The 27,066-nt window shown below is 43.4% G+C and overlaps 1 protein-coding gene across 9 annotated transcripts in view; it reads left to right on the top strand.

Annotated features, from left to right (window-relative positions):
• PAK3 (p21 (RAC1) activated kinase 3) overlaps nt 1–27,066 on the top strand; it is a 530,673-nt gene that overhangs the window by 330,276 nt on the left and 173,331 nt on the right. For 2 of the 9 annotated variants that reach the window (XM_081044040.1, XM_081044036.1), the window contains exon 1: nt 19,249–19,365. The exons of 4 other annotated variants lie outside the window; for them this stretch is intronic. The gene's annotated coding sequence lies outside the window, so the exon portion shown is untranslated. Of the gene's footprint in view, nt 1–13,192; nt 13,274–19,248; nt 19,366–20,533; nt 20,589–23,784; nt 24,870–26,347; nt 26,496–27,066 lie in introns of those variants that run through there. 3 more of the 9 variants (XM_081044035.1, XM_081044034.1, XM_081044037.1) reach the window with 3 other exon arrangements.

Raw genomic sequence — 27,066 nt, 5'->3', positions numbered from 1 at the left:
TTAACCTCATCACCCACCCCCCACCCCCTTACCCTCTGGTAACCACTAAATTATTGTCTGTGTCTATGAGTTTTTGTTTCTCATTTGTTTGTCTTGTTCTTTTTGGTTTATATACCACATATCAGTGAAATCATAGGGTTCTCTGCTTTTTCTGTCTGACTTATTTCACTTAGCATTATACTCTCAAGATCCATCCATGTTGTCACAAATACTCCTATATCATCGTTCCTTAACGCTGAGTAGTATTCCATTGTGTATATGTACCACAACTTCTTTATCCATTCATCTATCCAAGGACGTTTTGGTTGTTTCCATGTCTTGGCCACCGTAAACAAAGCTGCAATGAACATTGGAGTACACGTGTCTCTATAGAGAAATGCTTTTATATTTTTGGGGTAGATACCCAGGAGAGCGATTGCTGGGTCATATGGTAATTCTATTTGTAATTTCTTGAGGAACCTCCACACTGCCTTCCATAGCGGTTAAACCAGTCTGCATTCCCACCAACAGTGTATGAGAGTTCCTTTTTCTCCACAGCCTCTCCAACACTTGTTACTATTTGTCTTGTTGATGAAAGCCATTCTGACTGGGGTGAGGTGATATCTCATTGTGGTTTTCATTTGCATTTCTCTGATGATTAGCGACGTTGAGCATTTTTTCATATGTCTATTTGCCATTTGTATATCCTCTTTGGAGAAATGTCTCTTCAGGTCCTCTGTCCATTTTTCAATTGGGTTGTTTGTTTTTTTGTTGTTGAGTTTCATGAGTTCCTTGTATATTTTGGACATTAGCCTCTTATCAGAGGAACTGTTTGCTTAAATCTTCTCCCATTCAGTTGGTTGCCTCATTATTTTGTCAATAGTTTCTTTTGCTGTGCAGAAGCTTTTCAGTTTCATATAATCCCATTCGTTTATTTTAGTTTTTACTTCCATTGCCTTTGGAGTCAAATTCATAAAATGCTCTTTGAACCCAAGGTCCATAAATTTAGTAGCTATGTTTTCTTCAATGCAGTTTACTGTGTCAGGTCTTATGCTTAAGTCTTTGATCCATTTTGAATTAATTTTGGTACATGGTGACAGATAGCAGTCCAGTTTCATCCTTTTGCACGTAGCTATCCAATTCTGCCAGCACCATTTATTGAAGAGACTGTCTTTCCTCCATTGTATGTTTTTAGCTTCTTTGTCAAAAATTATCTGTCCATATTTATGTGGTTTTATTTCTGGATTCTCAATTCTATTCCATTGGTCTATGTGTCTGTTTTTCCGCCAATACCAAGCTGTTTTGATTATTGTAGCCCTGTGGTACAAGCAAAAATCAGGGAGTGTGATACCTCAGTATTGTTCTTTTTTTTTTTACTATTGCTTTGGCTATTCGGGGTCTTTTGTGGTTCCAGACAAATCTGATGATTTTTTGGTCTATTTCTTTAAAAAATGTCATTGGGCTTTTAATGGGTATTGCATTAAATCTGTATATGGCTTTGGGTAATATGGCCATTTTAACTATGTTGATTCTTCCAATCCATGAGCACGGAATGTCTTTCCATTTCTTTGTGTCTTCTTCAATTACTTTCAAAAATGTCTTATACTTTTCAGCATATAAATCCTTCACATTCTTGGTTAAGTTTATTCCTAGGTATTTTATTCTTTTTGCTGCAATTGCAAAAGGAATTGTTTTTTCTATCTCTTTTTCTGAGATTTCATTGTTGGTATATAAGAAAGCAATGGACTTTTGTACGTTGATTTTGTAGCCAGCAACTTTACTGTATTCATTGATTGTTTCTAATAGCTTTTTGGTAGAGTCTTTAGGGTTTTCTATATATAGCATCGTGTCATCTGCAAAGAGTGACAATTTAACTTCTTCATTCCCGATTTGGATGCCTTTTATTTCTTTCTCTTGCCTGATAGCTCTGGCGAGGACTTCCAACACTATGTTGAAAAGCAGAGGTGATGGGGGACAACCTTGTCGTGTTCCTGAACGTAGAGCAAAGGGCTTCAGCTTTTCACCATTAATTATGAGATTAGCTGAGGGCTTGTCGTATATGGCCTTTATTATGTTGGGGTATTTTCGTTCTATACCAATTTTAGTAAGTGTTTTAATCATAAATGGATGTTGTATCTTATCAAATGCTTTTTCTGCATCAATTGATAGAATCATATGATTTCTGTTTTTATTTTGTTTATGTGATGTATCACATTGATGGATTTGCAAATGTTGAACCATCCTTGTGCCCCGGGGATGAACCCCACTTGATCGTGATGAATAATCTTTTTAATGCATTGTTGTATTCGATTTGCTAGAATTTTGTTTAGGATTTTAGCATCTGTATTCATCAGAGATATAGGTCTGTAGTTTTCTTTTTTTGTGTTGTCCTTACCAGGTTTTGGTATCAGGGTAATGTTGGCTTCATAAAATGAGTTAGGGAGTACTGACTCTTCTTCAATTTTTTGGAAGAGTTTGAGCAGGATTGATATTAGATCCTCTTTGAAGGTTTGGTAGAATTCACTGGTGAAGCCATCTGGTCCAGGACTTTTGATTTTGGTAAGGTTTTTGATGACTTATTCAATTTCGTTACTGGTGATCGGCCTGTTAAGATTTTCCAGTTCTTCAGGATTCAGCCTTGGAAGGCTATATGTTTCTAAGAACTTGTCCTTTTTTTCCAAGTTATTAAATTTGGTGGCATATAGTACTTCATAGTATTATTGGATAATCCTTTGTATTTCTATGGTGTCCGTGATAACTTCCCCTTTTTCATTTCTGATTTTGTTAGTTAGTGTCTTCTCTTTTTATCTTAGTGAGTCTAGCCAAAGGTTTGTCAATTTTGTTAATCTTTTCAAAGAACCAGCTCTTTGTCACATTAATTTTTTGTATTGTCTTTTTGTTCTCTATATCACTTAGTTCTGCTCTGATTTTTGTTATCTCCTTTCTTCTGCTGACCTTGGGTTTCACTTGTTCTTCTATTTGTAGTTCTTTAAGGTGTAACATGAGATTATCTATTTGGGATTTTTGTTTTTTCTTGAGATAAGCCTGTAATGATATAAATTTCCCTCTTAAAACTGCTTTTGCAGCATCCCAAAAATTTAGGTAGGATTTATTTTCACTGTTATTTGTTTCTATGTATCTTTTGATCTCTCCTCTCATATCTTCTTTGACCCAGTCGTTCTTTAAAAGTATGTTGTTAAATCTCCATGTATTTGTGTTTTTTCCTGCTTTCTTTTTGCCGTTGATATCCAATTTCAAAGCCTTGTGATCAGAGAATATGCTTGGTATGATTTCAATCTTCTTAAAATGCTGAGGCTGATTTTAATACCCAATATATTGTCTATCCTTGAGAATGTTCCATGTACACTACAAAAGAATGTATAGTCTGATGTTTTAGGATGAAGTGCTCTATATATGTCAATTATGTCCATTTCATCTAATGTGTCATTTAGGGCTGCGATTTCGTTATTTATCTTCTGTTTGGATGATCTATCCATAGCTGTCAATGATGTATTTAAGTCCCCTAGTATAATTGTGCTTTGGTCAATTTCTCCCTTTAGTTCTCTTAGTAGTTGCTTTGTATATTTTGGTGCTCCCTGATTGGGGGCATTAATATTGATGAGTGTTATGTCTTCTTGTTGTATAGTCCCCTTTACCATTATGAAATGTCCATCTTTGTCTCTTGTTATCTTTTTCAGCCTGAAGTCTGTTTCATCGGAAATCATTATGGCTACACCTGATTTTCTCTGGGTACCATTTGCTTGGAGTGCCAATTTCCACCCTTTCACTTTGAGTCTTCGCTTGTCCTTGTAACTGAGATGTGTCTCTTGGAGACAGCATATTGTAGGGTTTAGTTTTTGGATCCAATCTGCTACTCTGTGTCTCTTTATTGGTGAGTTCAGTCCATTTACATTTAGGGTGACTCTTGATATGTGAGGATTTCCTGTCATTCTATCCTTAGTTTTCTGGTAAGGCTGTGTCTCCATTGTTTCTTTGCCTTTTTGTTGTTGTCTATTATTTCTCTGTGGTGGTATTCTATGATGTTTCCCTCTGTTTCTTCTTTTATTACAGTATATATTTCAGTTCTGGATGTTTTTTGAGTGGTTACCCTTCAGTTAATGTGTAAGAAAGTTTGATATTTAGAGTATTCCAATTTCTTCAGCACGCTTACTTTCTCTATTTCCATATTCCAGTTCAGGCCTTTACTCCCCCTTTTTATATTTTGGTTGCAACAAGTTGTCCCTGTTGATGGTGGTCGAATAGCCTCCTTTATTATTTGTTGTACTGCAGTCGTGTATTAGAAAATTCCCTCAGCTTCTGGATGTCTGGAAAGGTCTTTATTCCTCCTCCATATCTAAAGGAGATCTTTGCTGGATATATTATTCTTGGCTCATACTTTCTCTCTTTCAATAGTTTGAATATTTGGTTCCATTCCCTCTTAGCTTGTAGAGTTTCTGCTGAAAAAATCTGATGATAATCTAATGGGCTTTCCTTTGTAAGTTACCGTCTTCTTTTACCTGGCTGACTTGAGGATTCGTTCTTTGTCGTTGATTTTAGACAGCTTCAATACAATGTGCCTTGGTGAAGGCCTGTTGTGCTTGAGGTAAATAAGTGTTCTATTTGCTTCTTGGTTTCGAGGATCCAATTCTTTCCACAAGTTTGGGAAGTTCTCATCGACGATTGTTTGAATATATTCTCTGTTCCCTTTTTTTTTTCTTCTTCTTCTGGTATGCTCATTATTCTTACATTGCTCTTTCTGATGGAGTCAGAAAGTTCTTGTAGAGTTCTTTCATTTCTTTTAAGTCTCAAGTCTCTTTCTTCTTCCATCTGTGTAAATTCCAGGTTCCTATCTTCGATGTCACTGATTCTTTCCTCCATCTGGTCAACTCTACTACCTAAGCTGGATATTTTATTGTTAATTTCGTCTATTGAGTTCTTAATCTCCAGAAATTCTATTTGGTTCTTTTTCAAAATTTCAATCTCTTTTGTAAAATGCACATGGTGTTCTTTGATTGTGTTTCTGTGTTCATTAAACTGCCTTTCTGTGTTTTCTTGCATCTCGTTCAGTTTTTTCAGAATTGCAATCTTGAAATCTCTGTCATTTAAGTCACATATTTGCATATCTCTAAGTTCCTTTCCTGGAGATTTTTCACTTTCTTTCTGAGCTATCTTGTTGCCTTGGTGATTCTTGACAATCACTGATTTACTATTTCTCTTCACAAACATGTACAGGAGTGGCTTCTCCAACAGGTTGATAGGTATGCATAGAGCTTTTGAAGTTCCAAAGCTCTTTCTGCACCAGATTCAGAGCCCGTATGTTTCAGCAGTTCTGTTTACTCCTGCAGGGATCTGCCCATTTAGGTGGGGCCAGGGGTGGGGTGAGTTGTGAGAGGTGGCCCAGAGCAATGGTGGCGACCACCACCACAGCCAGTCCTGCTTCCACAGCTCCCTCCCTTTTGCCGGAACTAGTTGAGTTGCGAATCTTTGTCTGCGGTCCACAGTTCTCAGAGCAGCAAATATTCTGTCCTTTGATCTGACACTGCTACTTTATGGCTTCTATCACCGGGCAGGTGGGGATGGGTTGAGCTCTGGGAGGGTAGGGAGGGGGCAGCTAGCTAGTCTCCGTGCCTAAGGCTTCCGTTCTCTGCTCGGCAGTGAGGGCTTAAACCATTGTTTTCAGCCCTCTTTCCTCAGTCTTTGCTGTGTGGTCTGCCGTGAGCGTTGAGTTCAGCCATTTTATATGCTGCCCCCTCAGCCCTGTGGGCCGTAAGAGGAGCCCTAGGAGTCTGAGTCCTTCCCTCTCCCGCAGCTGCGGTAGTTCTGGGAGCAGTGAGCTCGGAGCACTGAGCTAGGTCTGTGTCTTGCGCCCCCGCGGCTCTATCTCTGCACTTCTCCTCTCCCTCCTCTCCCGCTCGCGTGATTCACCCACCTGGAGGTGAATTCAGTAGTGAGCCTCTTCGTCTTCCCTGTCTGCTGTGCAGGGAGTCCTTTGTGGAGTTATTGTTGTCCGATTCTTTGTAAATTCCAGGGGAGCGCTACAAAGGCTCACCTCACGGCACCATTTTTTCCTGTTTCTAGTCAATGTGTTCTAATCCAGGTTATCCCAAGGCTTGGCTAAATTAGTAGCCATGAGATCACTCCCCAATCCCAATGTCTATCCAGCTTTCTAAATCAGCATGCATCAAAATGCATGGTAGCAAAGAAAGATGCTCTGAGACAGGCACTGGCCCTTGACTCCTAATATGGTCAAATTGCAGTTAACCAGAAAGCTTTGGGTCATCAGCACTGGGAGGCATTTTAAATTTCTGTTTAAGCAAAAGCCCTATTTTTTTTCTTAAGCTTTTTGGAGTTGATGAAGTCTTGCTTTCATGTATGAATACATGAGTCTGTCTTTGAAATTATGGAGTGGATTACTGTATGATGACTGAGAACCCTGGCAGTAGCCCACATCACAACAAAATGTGTGTGGGAGGGCTCTTTAGTAATGTGATTAGCAATATTTCTCCACCAAAAATACCCCTCTCTCATCCTCTCTCCCTAAGTCTGCAGTGGCTTCTACATTTCCTCTTCTGCAACTCATTCCTTTTACTCAAATATTGCCCATGCTAGCAGGTATCCTAAAATACAGATACCTAAAAGAAGCAATAAATGAAATTGCTAAGACTATACTAAGAAGTCAATCAGATTTTCTTCTTCCCAGACTCAAAGGAAAGGGTTAGCAACTTTATCTCATTGGCTGGTATGGCTGGGAGAAGTCCATGAAAAGAATGATGGAAAACAGGAAAGGAGAAAACAAATTAAGACTAGTTTAGTCCTGTTGTGTTTACTGGTCATTGTCTTAAACTGTAAAGAGAAGACTGATATCAGTTTGTGTGTGTGTGTGTGTGTTTGTGTGTGTATGTATGTAGGTTACAGTAGAATATAGAAAAATAATAATAAATTTATTATTTGAAGCTTCTGTTTTGGGGATTCTAGATCATTTAGATGTTACTGAAAATCTAAGGAATTTGAAGGCTGTGTGGTATAACTAGAACAGGACAACCACCACACTCCCCTCTACCAGAGGAATCCAAATAGAACCAGGCAAAGGATTGGGAAAGAATGATAAATCCTCAGCTTCCCAACCCCCAAAATAGCTCTGATAAAGGTCTGATAATTTCAACTGGAGTGTATGGACAATAATGCTCTCTCTACTACTCTCTTAAGAACAGAATTTGCTTTAAATGACAAAAAGCCAGATTAAGAGTGTTTTCTGGCTTTACATGGGTGGTGAAAAGTGTCAGACATCCCAAGATTAATGGGAAAGTACACCCTCCTTCAGTTTACAAAGACACCCCATTGTCTTTCAAAAGATAATTTGCCATTTTCATGGCAAATTGCCATGAAAATCTGCCCCAACAGGCAGTGCTCAAGTGGGAATCAGAGACTTTGTTAGCAGGGCGTTGTGGGGGGTGGCACCATAGTGAACACAGTTAAGCCTCATTAATTCCCTGAATGGGGGAAAGGCCAATCTTGATTTGTTAGAAGCTTGAATTTGAAAATATGTTTAAAGAAATGCTATGTTATTATTTCCAAAAACCTGCAGTTAAACTACTGGCTGGGTCTGTCCTCTGAGCTGCTGGGACTCTTAAAGCCTGCAACAAACAGATAAGGACTGTAATTAGCATGTTGGTCATTTGAATGTAAAGAATGTAAAGCAGTTAGAGTGGGACTTAAAAACCACATGTTAGCATACTCTCCTAGTAGGCTGTCACTTTCCTATGTTTATAGTGTTAATTTGCCTAGCAACCTGCTCCTTTTCATTTTTGGCAGTAAACTTTAGCCTAGCATGTCAGAATTTGTTAAATTTTTCATATTAGTAGCTGGAATGAATAAGGAGTATGTGTGTGGGGGGGTGAACAACTTTTAAAAATCAGCATGAACATATTTTAAAATTCTATTTAGCTGACCTTTAAAACTCATCAGTTGATTCATATTTATTATTTGCTGAGTATGGAATGTATTCTCTTGGATGACTAAAAGGGGAGCAAGCTGTTTCAAATGCCCCTCCCCCACAAGTGGCCTGATCAAGTAAACACCAGAGAATATTGACTGTAATGAGTTCCTGGATTATAACAAAATAAGAATTTTGTTATAATGAGGCTCAACAGGTACTTAATTATATAGAACAGCAGCACATTGAAATCTGCATCTATTAAACACGTCTGTGATGGTCAGCCAATCCTGCGTGCACATATTAACTTTGTTTTTAAATTCACACTTGAGACCACTTAATTTGAAGTGTGACTGAATTATGTTTGGGAAGGGGAAAAAGAGGGAGAGAGGGACACAGCTACAATTTTACCCAAATGGTCAATGTCTTCATTATTTTGCTATGCACGTGGAAGAAAAGAGCTATGTTCTTTTCCTTGAACATACCATATGGCAGAAGGGGTGAAGACTGCAGAAAAAAGCTAGGTGAGGCTCAGAAATGACCAAACTTTAATGCCTGCCCCTTGGGAAAATTCCCCCATTCTTAATACTGGCTGTGAGGACAAAGCCCCCAAAAAACAGTTTCCAGGCTCTGGGCCTCACAATAGAAAGGTGCTGGCTCGGGTAGTAAATGGCCATCAACTGTGATCAGATGCCAGCAGCTGTGGCTAGTTGGCCGTCAGCTGTAACCCGTAAGCCATTGGCCACTAATATAACGGTTGTGGCTATGCTAGCAGAGAGAATGGGGGCTAGCAAGAAGGTGGTGGCTGGCAAGCGCGGACTGCTGTTAGGCAGATTATGTAGATCCTGCTTCCTGTGTCTCCAGCCCAGCCCCCAGCAAGAATATATTGGTTTGACTCCCCTATCTATGGCTCCGTGGGTGTTCCTTTTTGGCTTTACCGTGTCCTGCGTTCTTATGTGGGGAGCGGGAGCTGAGACCCCGCAGGCCGCCTCGCACAACACTGGCCTTGTGAGATTCAGACATTCCAAGAAAGATAGCCAGAGGTTGCACACAAACCTAAGGAGGAAAGATAATCCTTGAACAATAAAATCCCTAATGCAGTGGTTCCCACACTTAACTGCACATTAGAATCTAAGAAGATTTTTAAATATCCTGATACCCACATTCATGCGGTACACTTAAATTAGAATGTCTGGGGATCAACCAAATACTACCAGAGACAAGACTGTAGTCCCACAAAGTCAAATTTATTGAGGAAGTGCATTGAAAAGAAGGGAGAGAGAACATATTTTGTAACATTTGGGATCCCACCGAGTGATTCTGAGGAAGCAGGAATTCTGAAGCGCTATCTGAAAGGGGCATTGACTAGGAATTGGGTATTGTCATGAGAAGAGGGTGACTGAGCAATTGGGGATCCCTAGTAATAAATGAATATAACAAAGTAGGTCTGGAGCTTCACTGATAAGAAAGCAGTAGTCACTCAAAGGAGGTGGAGGTTTGTCACGCAGGGGACCCTGCTCGCTGCGCCATTTGTCGTGCAGGGTCTCAGCTCCCACTCCCCGCCCAAGAACGCAGGACACAGTAAGGCCAAACAGGAACACCCACGGAGCCATAGATAGGGGAGTCAAACCAATATATTCTCGCTGGAGGCTTGGCTGGAGACACAGGAAGCAAAGCAGAATCTACATAATCTGCCTAACAGCAGTCCGCGCTTGCCAGCCACCATCTTCTTGCTAGCCCCCATTTCCTCTCTGCTAGCGTAGCCACAGCCGTTATATTAGTGGCCAATGGCCTACGGGTTACAGCTGACGGCCAACTAGCCACAGCTGCTGGCATCTGATCACAGTGATGGCCATTTACTACCCGAGCCAGCACCTTTCTATGTGAGGCCGAGAGCCTGGAAACTGCTTTTTGGGGCTTTGTCCCCACACTCCACCCCTACAGGGTCTCGCCTCACAATCTACGCGACAAGCGTCTTCCGCGAGGGCCCCTGTGCGAGGAGCCTGGATGTGAATGCAATATCCTGGACACAGCCAGGCTCTCTGAGCACAGCCAGGGTTTCTCAGGGCACCACCACAGTACTTCTGGGCACAGCCAGACATCCTTGGCTTCTTAGGGTACCACCGGTCTCCCCGGGCACAGCCAGGGTTTCTCAGGGCACCACCACAGTACTTCTGGGCACAGCCAGACTTCCTGGGCTTCTTAGGATACCACCTGTTTCCCCGGGCACAGCCAGAGTTTCTCAGGGCACTGCCACTCTCTCTGGACACAGCCAGACTTCCTGGACACAGCCAGGGCTCACAGGGCACTGCCACTCTCTCTGGGCACAGCCAGACTTCCTGGACTCAGCCAGGGCCTCTCAGGACACTGCCACTCTCTGGACACAGCCAGACTTCCTGGACACAGCCAGGGCCTCAGGGCACTGCCACTCTCTCTGGGCCTCTCGGGGTACTGTGCTGGAACAACAGCGGCTCACATCAAGGTGCTTACATATTATCAATGGCGGCCAGTCAAGACACAAAAGCAAACATTCTCGCCAGTCCCACTACATGGTGGTATGTTCCCAAACAGTCAAACGTCCATTAAATTAGGGATGGAAGGCAATTCCCCATAGTCCATAGTCATTCGCCAGGGCTGTCCTGGGGGTGAGGGATGACCTTGACCTCACCCTCATGTCCCACGGAGGACTCAGCAAGCGTTTCCTCCTGGGACAAGTCCCGCATCCAAGTTGCCTCAGCAAGCAGTTCCCAGCCCACAGGGCGGCAACAACCTTCGCTTTCTCCACTTTCTCCGGCCTCTGCTGGTTGGGGAACCATCCACGTCTTTCCACCACTCCACGGGAATCGAGCTCTCCGGCAGCTGCTCCTCCTGGTCTTCCTCAGACTGAGCTTTCATACGCACAAACTGCTCCGCTGCCCTTCGGAAAGCTTTGGCCAGCACCGTATCCTGCCGACTACGCCATGTGTCACGCAGGGGACCCTGCTCGCTGCGCCATTTGTCGTGCAGGGTCTCAGCTCCCACTCCCCGCCCAAGAACGCAGGACACGGTAAGGCCAAACAGGAACACCCACGGAGCCATAGATAGGGGAGTCAAACCAATATATTCTCGCTGGAGGCTTGGCTGGAGACACAGGAAGCAAAGCAGAATCTACATAATCTGCCTAACAGCAGTCTGCGCTTGCCAGCCACCATCTTCTTGCTAGCCCCCATTCCTTCTCTGCTAGCGTAGCCACAGCCGTTATATTAATGGCCAATGGCTTACGGGTTACAGCTGACGGCCAACTAGCCACAGCTGCTGGCATCTGATCACAGTTGATGGCCATTTACTACCCGAGCCAGCACCTTTCTATGTGAGGCCGAGAGCCTGGAAACTGCTTTTTGGGGCTTTGTCCCCACAAGGTTGTTATGAGATTTTATAACCACTCTGTGACCTTGGGAGAAAATTTTTCCCACTAACTTTGCTGCTGGGTTTATCTGTCTGTCTTCCCAGCCTGATTAATAGCAGAATTGCTTTTTCTTAGTCCAAGCTGATTCTTTCTTTCACTCCTGAGTAAGTTTTGACTTTTCCAAGTGTTGGCCTTTTTCAGAGTGGATGTGACTGAGGAAAAAAAAATGACAATAAGATCAATTAGAAATAGTTTTGTTATTTTCAGCTGAGTTGGTAAATTACTTAATGGAAGAGTGCATATAAAACTTTGAATAAGGCCTGTATTTCAGTTAGTAGTATTATACTAATGTTAATTTCCAAGTTTTTGACAATGTACTGTGGCTGTGCATACTAAAATTAATACAATAGTATACGAAAATATTGGGGGAAACCCGGGGAAGGATACCTCAGAACTCTCTGTACTATTTCTGCAACTTCTTGTGAGCCTTAAACTATTTCGAATTAAAAATAAGATGTAAAAGATCATTAGTGGGAGGTTTGTGTTGATTATCTAAATAAGACTTTTTAAAAGTAGTCTGACTTTACCTATGTTCTTCTCTGAATAATCAAAAATTGGTTGTACATATGATCTCACTTATATATGGAATCTAAAGAAAAGACTATGTGAATGAACTAATCAGAGACAGTTTTGGGGACACAGAGAAAAAACCGAGAGTGGTTAGATGGGTGTGTGGGAGGGGGTTGGGGATAAGGGGAAAGGTGAAGGGATTTGGAAGCAGCTGGTAACCACAAGACGGCCTCAGGGTTTTTTTGAAAATTAATTTGGGGAAGGTATTCTATAATGTTGTAAAGATTTTGTTGGGTATCCGATGGACATGCGTCCTATTTGGGATACCACCTCAGGGATACTGTGGATACCTGATCATGGCATTGTACACCAGAAGCTAAACATTAATGAATGCCAACTATAATTTTATATATATAATGTGATGGTTCAGTGTGAGGTCGGAGGGAAAGTGGATGGGGGGGGGTTCACAGTGTGAGGGATGTGGATGATGAACGTCTAAGTATTGCCTTGTTTTGTACACCTGAAACTAATAAATAAATAAATTAATTAAAAAAAAAGCAGGTGAAAAAAAAAATTGGTTGTACCAATGTTTTGTTATGTATCACTGGATTTGAATGCACTGGAATTTAATACAGTACCCATTATGATGTCAGTCAACATCCATCTCTATCAGGTACAGATCCCTGTGGGGTTATAAATATGATACCAGTTTGTGCATCTGCAAGGTGCCCTTTTAGTAGAGTCTGGAAATATGCCTTAAATATCCCCAGGTAGGAAAAGGAGGGAGAAAGCTATACAAGCCAAAGGGAAGGGCAGGAGAAAAGAAAGGCACAGAGGCATGAAAAGTCTAGGTATATCAGGGAAACAATAGTTTGAGGCTTGGGATGTAAGGGAAGACTGGTGGGAAAGGAATCTGGAAAGATGGGTTGGAGGTGGAGTATGTCAGTCTGAATGTGATTCTCCACTCTCTGAAATTAAGGACTTTGGACTTTCCTTGTAGTATTTACTACATCAAGGTTACTTGGGTATGTATCTTTTCTGCCCAACTAGATTCCAATTTCCTTAAGGAGATGGTCCAAGTTTGGTTCATCGTGTAACATTTGTAGCCCTCAGCTGTGTGCTTTGTACTTAGTAGGTGCTAATAAAATTGTACTAGGAATGAGTAATGTATTACAAAGATGCAGTTGATATTCTCTCTCCAGAACATCTGGAGACCCAAGATAATGTTAAGTGAGGTTTATTACCCACAGGGAAATGAAGGTAAAGGCAGAAAATTGAACAACTCATTCCCCTCAAGCTCTCTTTGTGTCTGGCTTTGGTTACAGGGTATGGCCATGCCCTGCCATCTTTGACACATGCCTCCCATTGCCTCTGGACTATGCCATGATGACATCCTATGAAGAGAGGTAACGTTCCTTTCCCTAATTGATTTAGCATTCCACTCACACCTCCCTCTATTTAGCTTTGCTGGAGGGTTGCAGTTTCCTCCCCAGCCACCACCTGTTCTTCAGATCTCTGGATTATAGCAAATATAATGGTTCAGGCGAGACCTGGAGATGGTAGGTAAGGAACTCCTCAACAAGGAGATTTTCTCCAGGATTTGGCTGACATACATTACCTAAGGGGATCTCCACCATGCCTGTTAATGTTTTTTTCCCTTTGCCTCCTGAGATAAATGTTCCATTGCTCACCATTTCATATTGTTGGGCCCGGAGAGGGGGGTACTTCTGTTCCTGACAACCTCATTATATGGTTATCAGGAGCAGAAACTTCCCAGGTTGTCACGACAACCAGTAATGATTCAAAGCTTCCCTGAAAGATCTGTATCTCTGGCAAATAATCAGCCTTTAGCGCTCAGCAGATGCTGAACTGAGACAGCCAATCATAGGTGAGCTGGGAAAACATGACTTCATAGTCCAGCCAGTCCAAAAAATATTTTAAGATTTGGTGTTCTATTTCTCTTCTTGGTTCTTTGTCCTTAGATTTTTGTCCTCCACTTTCTCCTCTCTCTCTCTCTCTCTCTCTCTCTCTCTCTCTCTCTCTCTCTCTCTCTCTCTCTCTCTCTCTCTCTCTCTTTTCTGGTAAAATGGAGAGAACAATGAAACCAACTTTCCAAATTCAGTTTACTTTGCAGTTTGACTCAGGTTTGGAAAGTGCAGTGATCAGAGTGTGTGGGGAAGGAATGTATAGTGTGATCCACTGAGGATCAAAATCAGTGCATCAACTCAATTAAAAAATGTGGTTTGATATGTAAGACCATGGTGTAAGTGGGACTAATTAAAACCAAGTCAAAGGAGAGGAACTTCCTAATTCTCATATTAATTCATCCCAGAGCCACTTGCACTTAATTGTCTTCTGCTTTTCCCTTGATAACATCTTAGTGGAAGGGAAGAGGGCAGAGGATATGGGCTTCTGAAAGCTAACAGGTTCTACAGGGCAGGTCTCTAACCGGTGCTAACTATAGCAAAGGAAGGGGAAAAATCCCACCATTCTCAAGATCCCACCATACGGGAGCATATATAAATGTGGACTCATCAAGTCAATTGAGGAGGTGTATTTATAGCTCTGAAATCTGTTAAATCCCCTGTTGTTACATTAGCCATTTGCATCCATACAAGAGCTCAGAGAGATAGGCAGGGCAAGCTTCACAGAGGGGAAAACTAAAGCCCATGGAAATTTGAGTCTTGCTTAAGGTTTCCTAGCCATAAGCTAGACAAGAATCTGGGTATCCTGATTGCATGGCCATAACTCTGAAGGCCCAAGAGAATGGTGATGTCTTAGCCATGGGATTCTCTCTTCCCCCAAACTCTGTTTTTTAAGGAACCTAGGATGAAACCTTTGGGCATCTCTGAGGCTCCTTGCTTTTCGGCCAGCAGGCTGCCCACTATGTTGCTTCCTACAGGAGAGCTGGAACCCCTAACGATGAGAGTGGAGGCAGGAAGGAAGAGTCCTAGTAGGGCCTGACTGTAGTGATGGCAACAGGTTGTAGTGAGCGGACTCCGAAGAAGGAGGAGTGAGCAATGCGGTTACAGATAATACTTTGTGCACTAGCTACCAAACCAGGTTCTTTTTTTTAATTTATTTATTGGGGTGACAATTGTAAGGGGGATCAAATATATGGTGATGGAAGGAGATCGACTCTGGGTGGTGAACACACAATGGGATTTATAGATGATGTAATACAGAATTGTACACCTGAAATTATGTAATTTCAAACCAGGTTCTTCTATGTTCAGAGCGGGTGTAGGGGTGGGGGAAGGGTTTTAAGTGCAGCTGCAGTAGCAAAAGCTAGAAAGACTGAAAACCAGAAACCCAGAGTTCACCACTGGGAATAATTTCTGGCTGTGGGACTGGAGACTGAGGTGGGAAGGGAACCAGGATATCCAGGCTTCTTTTTCCCTGTGGGTCATACATTTCTGTCCTGCATCAAGTGCTTGCCCAGGTATGGCTCAGGTCTGCCTGGCACACCATAGCCTTTATTGAACCATTGACCTGGATTTCAGACCCCTTTTAGATAGCAGGGATGTTTTTCATTTGTTTGTTTGTCTGTTTTATTTTTTCTTAACCCAAATAAGGCTATATTTCCCCTTTTTAATGTTTCCTACATTCAGAATATTGTGTATGCTTATTGTAAAAAAAATGTACAAACAATACAGAAGTATATAAAGAAAATGGTTAATGTCCCCAACCACACACACATAACTACATGTCTCCCTTCCCAACTTTTTAATTTTCAGAGTCACCCTATTATCAGTTTGGTGTGTATAATTACAGCTTAAACACACACACACACACACACACACAGTTTCTGTAACAAAAACAAAATAATAGTATATATGCTATTCTGTCACATTTTTTTTCACTCAAGAATGTGTTAAGGTGTTTTTCTATTTCAAAACGTAGGAGTCTACTTGATTCTTTTTAGGTGATGTATACTATTTCAAAATACGTTTATACCATAATTGATTTAAAAATTCCCTTATTGAGGGACTTGTTTTTGTTTTTTGTTTTTTTTTCCATTCTTACGTAAGATACAGCAGTGAACCTACTTGAATATATCTTGGCATGTTTTTATGAGTATATCCATAGTCAAATTCCTTGAGTTGAAATTCCTTGGTCAAGTGGCATATGCATTTAAAAATTTCCTAAGTATTGTCAACTTGTCTTCCAAAAGGGTTCTGCCACTTTACACTCCCATCAGTGGTATATGAAAATGAACAATGTTCCCTTTTTCTGGAATTTGACTGGAACAGGTTTAAAGATACTCTTTTTAGTTTACTTCAGTTGCTACAAGCTGCATCCCAGAGTTGCTCACTTCTCATGTGACTCAAGGGACTGGATGGGTTGGTGCAAACAAAAGAAGAAATACAACTAAAAATGCCATGTAGGGTGGTAGAAAGGACACAGAACTGAGTGTGGCAAACTTGGTTTCTAGGACCATTGGGCAGGCTACTTTAAACCCATTCACTGGGCATCCACATGCTCATCTATGAAATGAAGATCATAATAATTGCCATAGTACACTGCTGTGGTTGTTAGGATCAAGCAAAAGTGGTCCATAACCTGAGAAATAAGATACATATGTCAAGTGGTTCATTTGATAGTGTTATTATAGCCTTAAATCAAGGAGCTCAAGGAAGAGAACAGGACAGTGGGAGTTGAGTAGGAAAAATTACCAGATGAAATCTTTTAAACATTTCAGCTTCCCTGAAAGTTTCCATGCAGTTGTCCTATATTCTTGGAGAACAAATCATGTTGGCAGTAAAGATTGCTTTATGGTATCAAGAATAATATAGGTTACCCCCCTTTCATAAGAAGACTGAAGTCTTTTGTGCTGGGCCTGGCTCTTAAGTCCAGTAGTCTTTCTATGACATCACTATGTTTTAATTTGTCAAGCATCTAATAGGATTTTGGCCCCATGCTGCTTTCTATAATCACCAGGGAGAGAAGAAATACACACACGAAATATTCAAATAACCACGTGTAGTGACTGCATAAATAGCTCTGAGTTATAGCACAGGCATACAGGAGGATTAAAGTGAAACCAAATACCTTTTAATTACACTTTAAATTGATAGCCTAGAAGACCCAAGTTAAATCATTAGACAGGAAAATCCAGTTATACCATTCTATTTCTTTAAAAGGTGTTATTATTTAAAATAACTCAAATAAGTGCATTTTACAAATCAGCGATGTAACATTTAAGTAAATGACATTCATTTACATCAGTGCATTTTTAGATTAGTTTTACCATAATGTGAAAACAAAAATCAATATGATGGGTTATTTTTTTAACTCCTGAGTTAATTTAAAATATACCTGTAAAATCATTGGAAGTAGAACCATACTGATTTCAACCCATCAATCAGGGATTTGAGAAGAAGCGTGATGGGTATTTTGTGTTAGGAGACAAGTAACCACTATGCAAGAAAAAAAAAAGCTATTTAAAAATGCCTGATTTTTTGAAAACATCAATCTGGTATAATCTGTTGGTTTTTTTCCAAAGAAAGTATGTATTTTAATAGAACCATAATACCACGTATTATGTTAGAAAAAGCGTGGGCTTGGGACTCAGACATAGATACAAATCCCAGCTCTGCCATTTTCTGCAAAGTTCATGTCATACTCATGTATGCATATATATTTTTAATTAAGGAAAATAAAAAGTAGAATGAAAAGTGATCCTTTGAACAGTCTGGAGTATGCAGTTCACTTAGTCTTTGTCTCCCTCTTTCCTGCTTTGTCATAGATTGGAAGGGTCATTGTTCTTTTTTCAGTTCCCAGTATCATCACAATTTAAAATAAATTAGTCCAAAGAGGCATCCCATCCTCCAACTCCCCCAGATATTGTCTCTGGTGAATCTAGAGGCCTACTGTGTGACTTTTCTTAAAATGATTTTGGCAGATATATTAGTACACTCTCGGTCTTGAAACTTATTTTGTTGGCATTATGGAGAAATGATTGCTGGATGTTATGTGGACTAGAGAATATTGGATAAAAGCACATAGGGGAGGGTAATGACCCATGTTGGCCATTTAAGTATGTGAGGATATATTTATCTTTTAAAAAAGTGTGAAAGTGGAGAGGAAATATCACCCATAATCCTACACTTTAACTTTTACAATTTTATGTTCTTTCCTGATCTTTATTTTGTAGGCATATTTTACATAATTATAATTCAAATGTACTTATTAGTTTGCATTCTTTGTCATGTTTTATGACAGTTTAATGTCTTCTTGCTGGGATTTACCATAATTTTCATAAGCTAGTTTGGGGATATGGATTTTGGTGTAGCAAAAGATGATTTTTGGAGCTAGATTGTAGGCTTTGGACACTGACAAAACTTTGATTTTTTTCTTAAAGACAAGGGAGACCATGGAAGGTTTTAGGGAGAGTCACATTTTAATGAACTTCAATGTATATATATATATATATATAGATAGATAGATAGATAGATAGATAGATAGATAGATAGATATAGATATATAAATTTGAAGTATATTAATTATTCTTTTTTTATGTAAAATGCTCTGTTTTGAAATGTGTGTTTCTTGCACAGAAAGGTAGTTTCTCTATCTAGATTGTCATCTCTTTGAATCCCACTGCCATATCTGTCTCTCTGAGTTTACCATGCATTCCAGAGACTCCTTCAGTGTAACCTGCTTGCCTGACAGGTGGTGTCCCAAATTCAAACCATTCTCCGCCGTAAAAGAGTGCCACACAGCTGGACAGGTTCCCTACCCTGAAAATTTATCTGAAATCCCAGTCTTCCTGAGGGGTTCAGTTACGGAAGAGACGTGAATTTCCCACTCCCCTTCCTACTGTCAGGTGGCCCTGTTTCTTGCTGGCCCAACCCCTGTCTCCACAACCTTGACAGCGTAGAAGTTTCTATCTCATTTTCCTTTCCCTCTCTCTGTTCCCTTCCCTCCAGTTTCTTTCTTTTTTTCTTTCTTTTTTTTCTTTCTTTCCTTCCTTCCTTCCTTCCTTCCTTCCTTCCTTCCTTCCTTCCTTCCTTCCTTCCTCCCTCCCTCCCTCCCTCCCTCCCTCCCTCCCTCCCTTTCTTTTTCTTTCTTTTTTTCTTTTCTTTTTTTTTCCTTCCTAGGCGCTTCCTGCCTGGAAACAAAAGATTGGTCCCCAGTAGCCCACTCAGGGTGATTTTAGTTTGATGCTCATCCTCTGATTGGCCTATATACGGTGCAGAGCCCAGGTGACGTCATAGCAGAAAGAGCTAGGGAGCGGTTGTCTAACTGGACTCTACCGCGGGCGGGCAGCTGTTGCCGGCGGGCGGTCTGGGGTCTCGCGTCGGGGGCTGGCGCTTTTCCCTGCCTGAAGCAAGCGTGCGGGGCCGGGAGGACAGCCTGGGTGGGGTGGGGTGGGAGGGATCAAGCTGGCCCAGGGGCTGCGGCTTCAGCTGCGGGGCTGTGGCTCCCAGCTCCGCCAGCCCGAGCGCTTGGAGGTAGAGGAAAGGTCTTGACAGGGTTGCTGGACCAGTGGCAGGTAAATCCCGCGATTTATGGTACCTAGCTCGCTCAGGGGAGTGGGTGGCGGCTGGGCATTGCTTTTAGTCTGCTGGGCAGATTTTCTGCTTTCCCGGACTCCCTCCGGCTCTCGCGGCGTTTCCAGCCTCAAGTCTCCGACTTTGCTTCCCTGGAGCCCTGAGACCCAGCGCGCAGTTTGCAGGATTTCAGGTCACGAACGTGGACAAGTGGGTGTGTCAGGGCCCTTCCCAGGGGGCTTGGGCCCCTTCGCTGGGTCAAACCCTAGATTTGCTTACTGGGGCCTGGGCCACTAGAGGCAAAATCCGCCCCTAAAGCTACGTCAGCCTGTAAATCCTTTGCCATCTACCCGCCCCTTCCCCCAGCCACTGTAGCAAGGACAGTACCACCCCCCCCACCAGGGGGAGGAGTGGTGGCGGCAGCTCTGGCAATTCCAGGGGAGAGGGAAGAGCCCCACCTGAGCAAACAGAAAAAGTGACGATTTTCTTACAGGGGTGGTTTCCCTCCTTTCTTTTATTTTTCTTTACCCCTTCCCCTTTTTTGGTGGAGGGAGGGTAATGTCAGGAGGGCTCTTTTCTTCAGTGGCATTTGGAATGATGCAATGATGTCCCTAGAAAGCCTGGAGTCCCTCAGTTGGCTTCTGTCTTTGTCTGGGGAGGGGGTCATTAAGTCCACTGCCCCCCTTACTTGTCCCCCTCAGCTCCTAGGGGTTATTGCCCTCAGTTTGTGAATTGGTTCTGGCGAGATTACAGCCGCACTTTGGAAGAGATTGAACACTTTAGGTTCTTGCTATTGCAGATTTTCCTTCCTTAGGTGATGGTTGAGGGATGGGATGGGGTTGGGGAGCGGCTGGAGGGTGATGCCCACAGGCAGGGAGCCAGAGGCCCCAATTGTTTGTTTGTTGTTTGGTTTGGTTTGGTCCCACCTTTCAGAATCCAGGCCAGACTCTGGACTTGAGGGTTCTGGACTGTGGTCTGTAGTAGGGAAGGAGAGAAGGGTGAGTGGCTTTGCTTCGGGAAGTATGAAAGGGGCGGTTGCAGCGCTATTTTTTTAAATGGCTTTAAACAGCGAAGCCTTTAGCCATGGTAGTCTTGCTCCCCCCATGGTGTTTCAGATTCAAATCCAGGCCAACTGTATGGCTGTCTGAGGTGTTGGAACAGAAGGAGGTCTATTCCTACTGGTGACAACAGTGTGGTCCTGTTCTGAGATGACCAAGGTATAAAGGTCAGTGTGGTTTTTCACTGTGCCATTTGAAAAATTATAATTGGGCACGTCTGTATTTTGATACTTGAGGCACATAATCAGGAGCATCTTTGGGGAAAAGGGGCTTAATATGGTAATGGATGATTAATAGGCAAGGGTTTGGAAAGACAGCCATGTAAGCCTCTGTTTCTGGATACAAATGTCATAGCCCACTTCCTCATGAAAGTGGCAAAATGAGGAGAGACTGGGACGTATGCTGATGTAAAGCTCATAGCTGAGAAGCTCAAGGACAGAGGGACCTTGAGGGTTAAGGAACGGACCCTCCAAGCCAGCAAGTGGGCCCATTAGGAGAGACCTAACAGAAAAAGGAGGTTCAGCTGTGATAGAGGTGCAGGCAAGGGGCCATGACACCTTAAAGGATATTCCAAGTAGCTGACCATTCCTGCCGGTTGCAGAGTTTTGGGTTGGAGGTGGAAATGGTATGCAGAGGTGCCACAAAAATGTATACACATTTTAAGAAAGGGAAAAAAACTATTAAAATTGTAATACTCAATATATACCAATAACAAAAGATGAATACACGTCACGTTTCACTTCTGCAATTACAAGAGGTGCTCAAAGTGGTTACCATCAGGATCCAGACACTTCTGATTAGGGCAAATTACTGCTTGAGCAACGCTGACCAAAGTGTCTACTTGTATACATTGTTTTGGCACCCCCAGTATACAGAAAACAAGCTTGCTGAGGTCTTTGGGGCAAGAGCAGTGGACATGGCAGGTGAGGGACATGAGGAATAACTGTGAGGATGGGCAGTTGCTGCCTCCCCAGAGACTCTGCTATTATGAGGTCAGAGACTAAGCTACTATAATGTCGAACAGAGTAGCCATGGTGGGGGGGGGATCAGATCTAGAAATCAGAGTAGGTAAGATCAGATGGAGTAGGTAGGAACAAAGTGATAGAAGAAAAAACTGTCTTACCAGGAACCCAAGGCCCTGATTTCCCCGGTGAGATGGGGAATTTGATGTTTGTGACACCTGTGGTTCAGCCCAGACTTTAGGTGACAAATTCTTGAATTTTAGGGAATCAATAGGATTCTCGCCCTTGTAACCCACCTTTGAGAGCCAATATCTTTTGGTCAAGGAAAGGAGAAGAAACTCCATGAATGCCAGCCTCAACAACCAGCTCCTTCTTCCTGGGTAAGGAGAAGGGAGTGAGGGTCCAGTGCTCCGAAGGGGACTGGGAGAGCTTTGAATCTGTCCTAGACACGTAGGTTGATTGCTTTTAGATGGGGTGGGCCAGGGTCAGGTCTGAGGTCCTTGAGGCATGGGGTGCTCAAAAAAAAAATAATTTTAAAGCCCTCATTCCCAGGCAGGGGCCCATGGGACAGTGTAAGGGATGAGGGATAGCAGAAACAACTACCCTAGAAGGTAACTGCAGCTTAAGCTTCAGCTGTCCTGTTTTCCCCCAACCTCTCCACCTGCCAGAGGCTAGGTGGTTTCATCTGCAGGGCCTGGGGTGGACACACCTGCCAACTCTGCACTATGCGGCTTCTCCAGCAGGGGGCAGGAAAGGGCACGCAGTGGAGCGCAGGCTGGAGTCCTCCATTTCAGGTTTGAAGCCAGTAATGAATCCAGTAATAGCCAGACATAAAATCTAATATAGGGGTATGTGGGGACAGAGCCAGGAGTGCAGGTTCCAGGCTCTCAGCCTGACATGGAAAGGTGCTGGCTCACGTAGTAAATGGCCATCAACTGTGATTGGATGGCCATCAGCTGTGGCTAGTTGCCCATCAGCTGTAACCAGTGAGCCATTGGCCACTAATATAACTGCCATGGCTACGCTAGCAGAAAATGGGGGCTAGAAAGAAGATGGTGGCTGAGCCTGCAAGCGGCGCAGTGAGGGTTGCGGATCCTGTGGCTCCTGTTTCCTGTTTCTCCAACCCAGCCGTCAGCAAGACTATAGTTGTATGACTCCCCTATCTATGGTTCCGTGGGTGTTCCTTTTTGGCCTCACTGTATCCTGCGTTCTTATGTGGGGAACGGGACTAGAGATCCCGTAGGCCGCCCTGCACGACAGGGTACCAAAGAACCACGTGAACCCCCAGGTCTGGCAGTTTGTTTCCATTTCCCCGCAGAAATGTGTGGCTTCCTATCGTACTCTCCGACTTTAGAAGGTATTTGAATTTCCACATGTGGTGATTACTCAGTGATTACTGAGTCACTAAGCCTAATCCGGAGTTTAATTGGAAATGTTAATCAATGCGATGGATCCTTGTCTGATTTACATATTCGGTCAATTATATGCAGGTTAAGGCAATCTGTGCTGCACTCAGGGGATGTGATGAGGGGCAAAAAGGCATAGCTACAGCTAGGTGTGTGGGTGGGAAGCAAAATGGGGGGGGAGGTGAACATTGAAGACTGGAAAGAGATGAACAATTTACTGGTGGGGAATGGAAACCATTCCAAAGGCGTGGCCACAGAGAGGGCTGGGAGACTTATGACTGAGATGAAATAGGATGGTCTGGAATGCCACAAAGTGGAGGTGGAGTTCAGGGTTTTGCTATGAGGTGGGAGGGGGCTAGATTTGGAGAAGGAAGTGTTTTAGGAACTAGAGGACCAGAATCTGTTGTGGAATGAATTCTGGGAATCGGAAGTTAGGCATTCTAGTCTGAGTGTTTCTACCCTTTTCTGGGCCTCAGTTTGCTTGTCTTACAAACAAAGGGGTTGGAGGAGGTGGTTTCTAAGGTGGTCATGAAATGTTAGGATGTGGATCCATTTGGTCTTAGTAGTAAAGACAGGTCCACTAAAGGACAGCTCTCTTCCCCAAATTTACTCCTTCTAAATCGCACTCCTTTTGGTATGCTGTCCAATTTTGGGGAAAACAGTATGAAACAAACCCATAACCCCTACACAGATTTCATCTCTTTCAGCAGTACGACTTTATTTTTATTTCATGTGAATGAGGAACAGTAAAGAAAAGAGAAGCCCAAGTGGAGAATCTGCTAAGGACCTTATAACCAAGCCCACGAAAAGCTCTATGGGGATCTTATACAGATCTTAGGTGGTTGGAGAGTAGGGGAGAGGCAGAGATTCGCTACTGGCCCTGACTCCCTAAATGAGTCTTAGAAAGGTTTGGAGTAAGGGTGAAGGAATGGGGCTTGGTTTGGGGTTTGGATCCTTTCACATCTATCTTTCTCCCCCATCTGTCTCTGAGCCAGGTGGACTTTTTGGAATTCTGCAATCCTCAAGAGACCTACCCCTAACAGTCAGCACAATCGCGCTGTCTAGTGACTTCAGTGGACACAACTTTGGCAGAACTCCCCATGCACCTCATCCCAGCTCTGGTGCCAAAGCTAAACCCTTGTGCAGCTCTTACTCACTGTAGAGAAGTGCTCCAGTCCTTCCAGCTGGCCTGAAGGAAAGACTCAAGGCAGCTGTGGCTTCCTTAGGCCCTTCTCATATATGTATGGGGCTGGGAATTGAGAGAGGGAACCATGCCCACACAGTGCCCATTTTCTGCCTTTAGGCCCGAAAAGGGCTCCAGAATTCATTTCCAAGATATCTTCGGTGCTGGGCCAGGTACCTGCCATGAGAGGGCTCTGTGGTAGAGAGACTGGTTATCTGCAGCTTCCTTCACCCACCCCTAACAAGGTGGCAGCCCTAGTCCCCATATAGAGATGCTGGCAGGAGGCTGAAATGCAGCAAGACTGGCGTGCTAATAGACACAAGATGGGTGGGCTAATGCCTACCCCACACTGCAGGAGGAGGATGGTCCACAGGTGCACACACAAGGCAATATAGACAACACAACATGATATAGACATACATAGACGTATGGATTAGCCACATGGTACACACACAGCATGGAAGAGATGCAATAAACATACAACACAGTGCAGACCCACAGCACATACACAATACAGTACTGACACAATACACACAAAATGATATAAACACAACTCAGCACACATGATACAGACTTGATATATACACAACATAGTATAGATATGATATGGCACACACACAACATAGTACAGGCACATAAGGCACACAATACAACATGCTACAGGGAGCAACACAGATATACTTGACCCTGCATGTTCTCACTCACGGGACACCCCCCCAGGCCAACAGGAGTGTGGCCACCAGGTGGAGCACCGTGTCCTGCCAGTGGCATCTGCACTGACTCCTGCTGTGCAACTGGTGGTTTTGAGACAGGCTGCATGGAGTTAATAAGCGATGAAGGGAAGTGGAGACAAGCCGAAGGAAAGCTCCGGATCTTGCCCAGGAACAGAGGTACTTGGTTAGTACAGGTTGGTGCATTTCTCCCAGCCTCCAACCCCCAGATCTTTTAGTATTATTCCCCACCACCATGGGTGTATGCTGTCTCCCTGGGACCAGCCCTCAGCCCTGGGGATGGGCAGGGGGTGTGGTTTGCAGCCATTCTTCTTGAGCCCTCTTTGAGCCTTGCCCCTCTCTAGAGCTTTGACAGCCCTCACTCCTCTACACCTACCCTCTTCCCTTTTAGAATGAGTTCATGCATTGGGGGAGCCTGCGGGCACCACTCAGCTGAACAGTGGGTGGGATTTGGAAAGGCAGCTTGGAGTGTGCATGTAGGAAGCACTCCGGGAATGCCAGGGCCACTAGGGTACAGTGTACAGTGTACTCTGGAGTCTTGCAAGGAGTGAGTGGCAGTCCTGGGGTATGGCTTGTTTTTTGTTTGTTTGATTTGTTTTGTTTTTATTCAAGAAGGGGAAATTGGAAATCATGGGGCTTTTCTTGGCTTCCTGGGGCTTTAATTTTGCTCTCTCCACATTTAGATATCCATCCACCCATCCCTGACTTTGGATTAGGACCCTGTGTCTTCTGATGTTCTCTAAAAGCATTTGTGCTAGCTTTACTGCGATCCAGCTTTATTGCGAGTTACATATAGGTGCTGCTTTTCTTTGAGGACAAACACCATGGAGGGAAAGGGGGAGAGGGTAGGAAGGATTGCAGAGCTTGGGGTGCTGTCAGGGGAAGTTTGGTCTCCTCTTTGAGAGGCATAAGTGATTGTGGGGAAAGACAGGAAAAGGAGGGGTTAAGGAGAGCCCGTCTTCTTCAGGGCTGGGCATGGACAAACCTCTGTGGGGAAGATAAAGAAATCTGGGGAAGATTGTGAAAGATATTCCTGTGGTGGAGATTGGGGAAAGGCAGAGGGAAGTTGCAGTTTGATCCAGAGGCTGAGGCCCTCAGCAGCTGTGAGATGATATAGGGACTTCAGAGTGCTTCCTGCCCTGGAGAAGGAGGTTGTTGAGAAGGCAAATGGAAATGGAGAGGGACACTTAGAGTTGAGGGATGAAATAAACTGAACAGCAATGCCAGGTCTTCAGGAAGTTCAGTTATCCTAAGAGTCCACCTGCATTTGCCATCATCTTTCATTTTTCTATTGTGCACTAAGCTATAACACCTCTGGTAGAAATGCAAATATTTTATGCCTGTCATATTTGATTTAGTCCTCCCAACACTTGTCAAAGGTGACTAGGACAGGTCTTTTCCACTGGATAGCAAACAGATCCAGAATGAAGTGACAACATTTCTTAACTTGAATCTCCCAGTTCAGTGCCCTTTCTGGACTCCTACATAACAATGCTTTTTTTCACATTTCTCTGATTCTCTAACTTTTGAAGGGATTTCCTGAAATTCACTGTAGTGCATGTGTAATATCTGTGGGGTTGGGTGAGGGAGTAGTAGCAGGTGGGCAAAGAGGTTCCCGCTCCCCCACGATACTTCTCTTGGCAGGTTTCCCCCAAGAAAGAGCAGCTGAGTCCTTGCATCTTGTGGCAGCTGGTGTGCCCAGCACTGAGTCCATTGGAACTAAAGGCAGCCCAGCACCTTCTCATGGGCAGCACCCACCTGAGCTGAGGTCCTGCAGCAGTGGTGGTGTGAGGTGAGTATTGGATTCCAGGGCAGGGAGTTAGGGATCTCCAAGTTCAGGAAAATGCCTCCTTTCCACCACAGCTCCCAATATTAAAGGTCCTGCCTGGGCATCACGAGGCAGACCTCAGGGCATGGCCCTTTCTTTATGGGGGATTGACCCCAGTACAGGGTCTCTTGGTTCTCCCATGTCTAATATGGGAATGACAGCCTTGACCTACATCCTAGGGAGAGTAGGAGAAACAACCTAACAGTCACTGCCAAGTCCTTTGCTAATGTTAAGCTCCATCTAAGAGTTTCAATATAACACAGACATGCTTCTCATCAAGCTGTCCTTTCCTTTCCCCGTGCTTTTGGTTATCAAAGTGGAATTTCAGCCACATGCCACATATTCACCAATCAGTTCCTATAATTTCTACTGCATCATAACCTTAAGTTTACCTGCCTATTCAAAGTGTAACCCCAACCCAATCCATCCCAGCTTAACTTAAACGTTCTAGAACTTTCCCTCTACCTTCCCACCCAACCAGTGATCACTTACTCCTCCAGCTCTCAAACAACACTTGAGTTTGTAGTTTGTTGAG

The sequence above is a fragment of the Rhinolophus hipposideros genome (assembly GCF_964194185.1).
Source record: "Rhinolophus hipposideros genome assembly, chromosome: X".
NCBI lineage: Eukaryota > Metazoa > Chordata > Mammalia > Chiroptera > Rhinolophidae > Rhinolophus > Rhinolophus hipposideros.
Note: the sequence above shows the minus strand (reverse complement) of the source record. Positions and strands in the feature narration are given on the sequence as shown.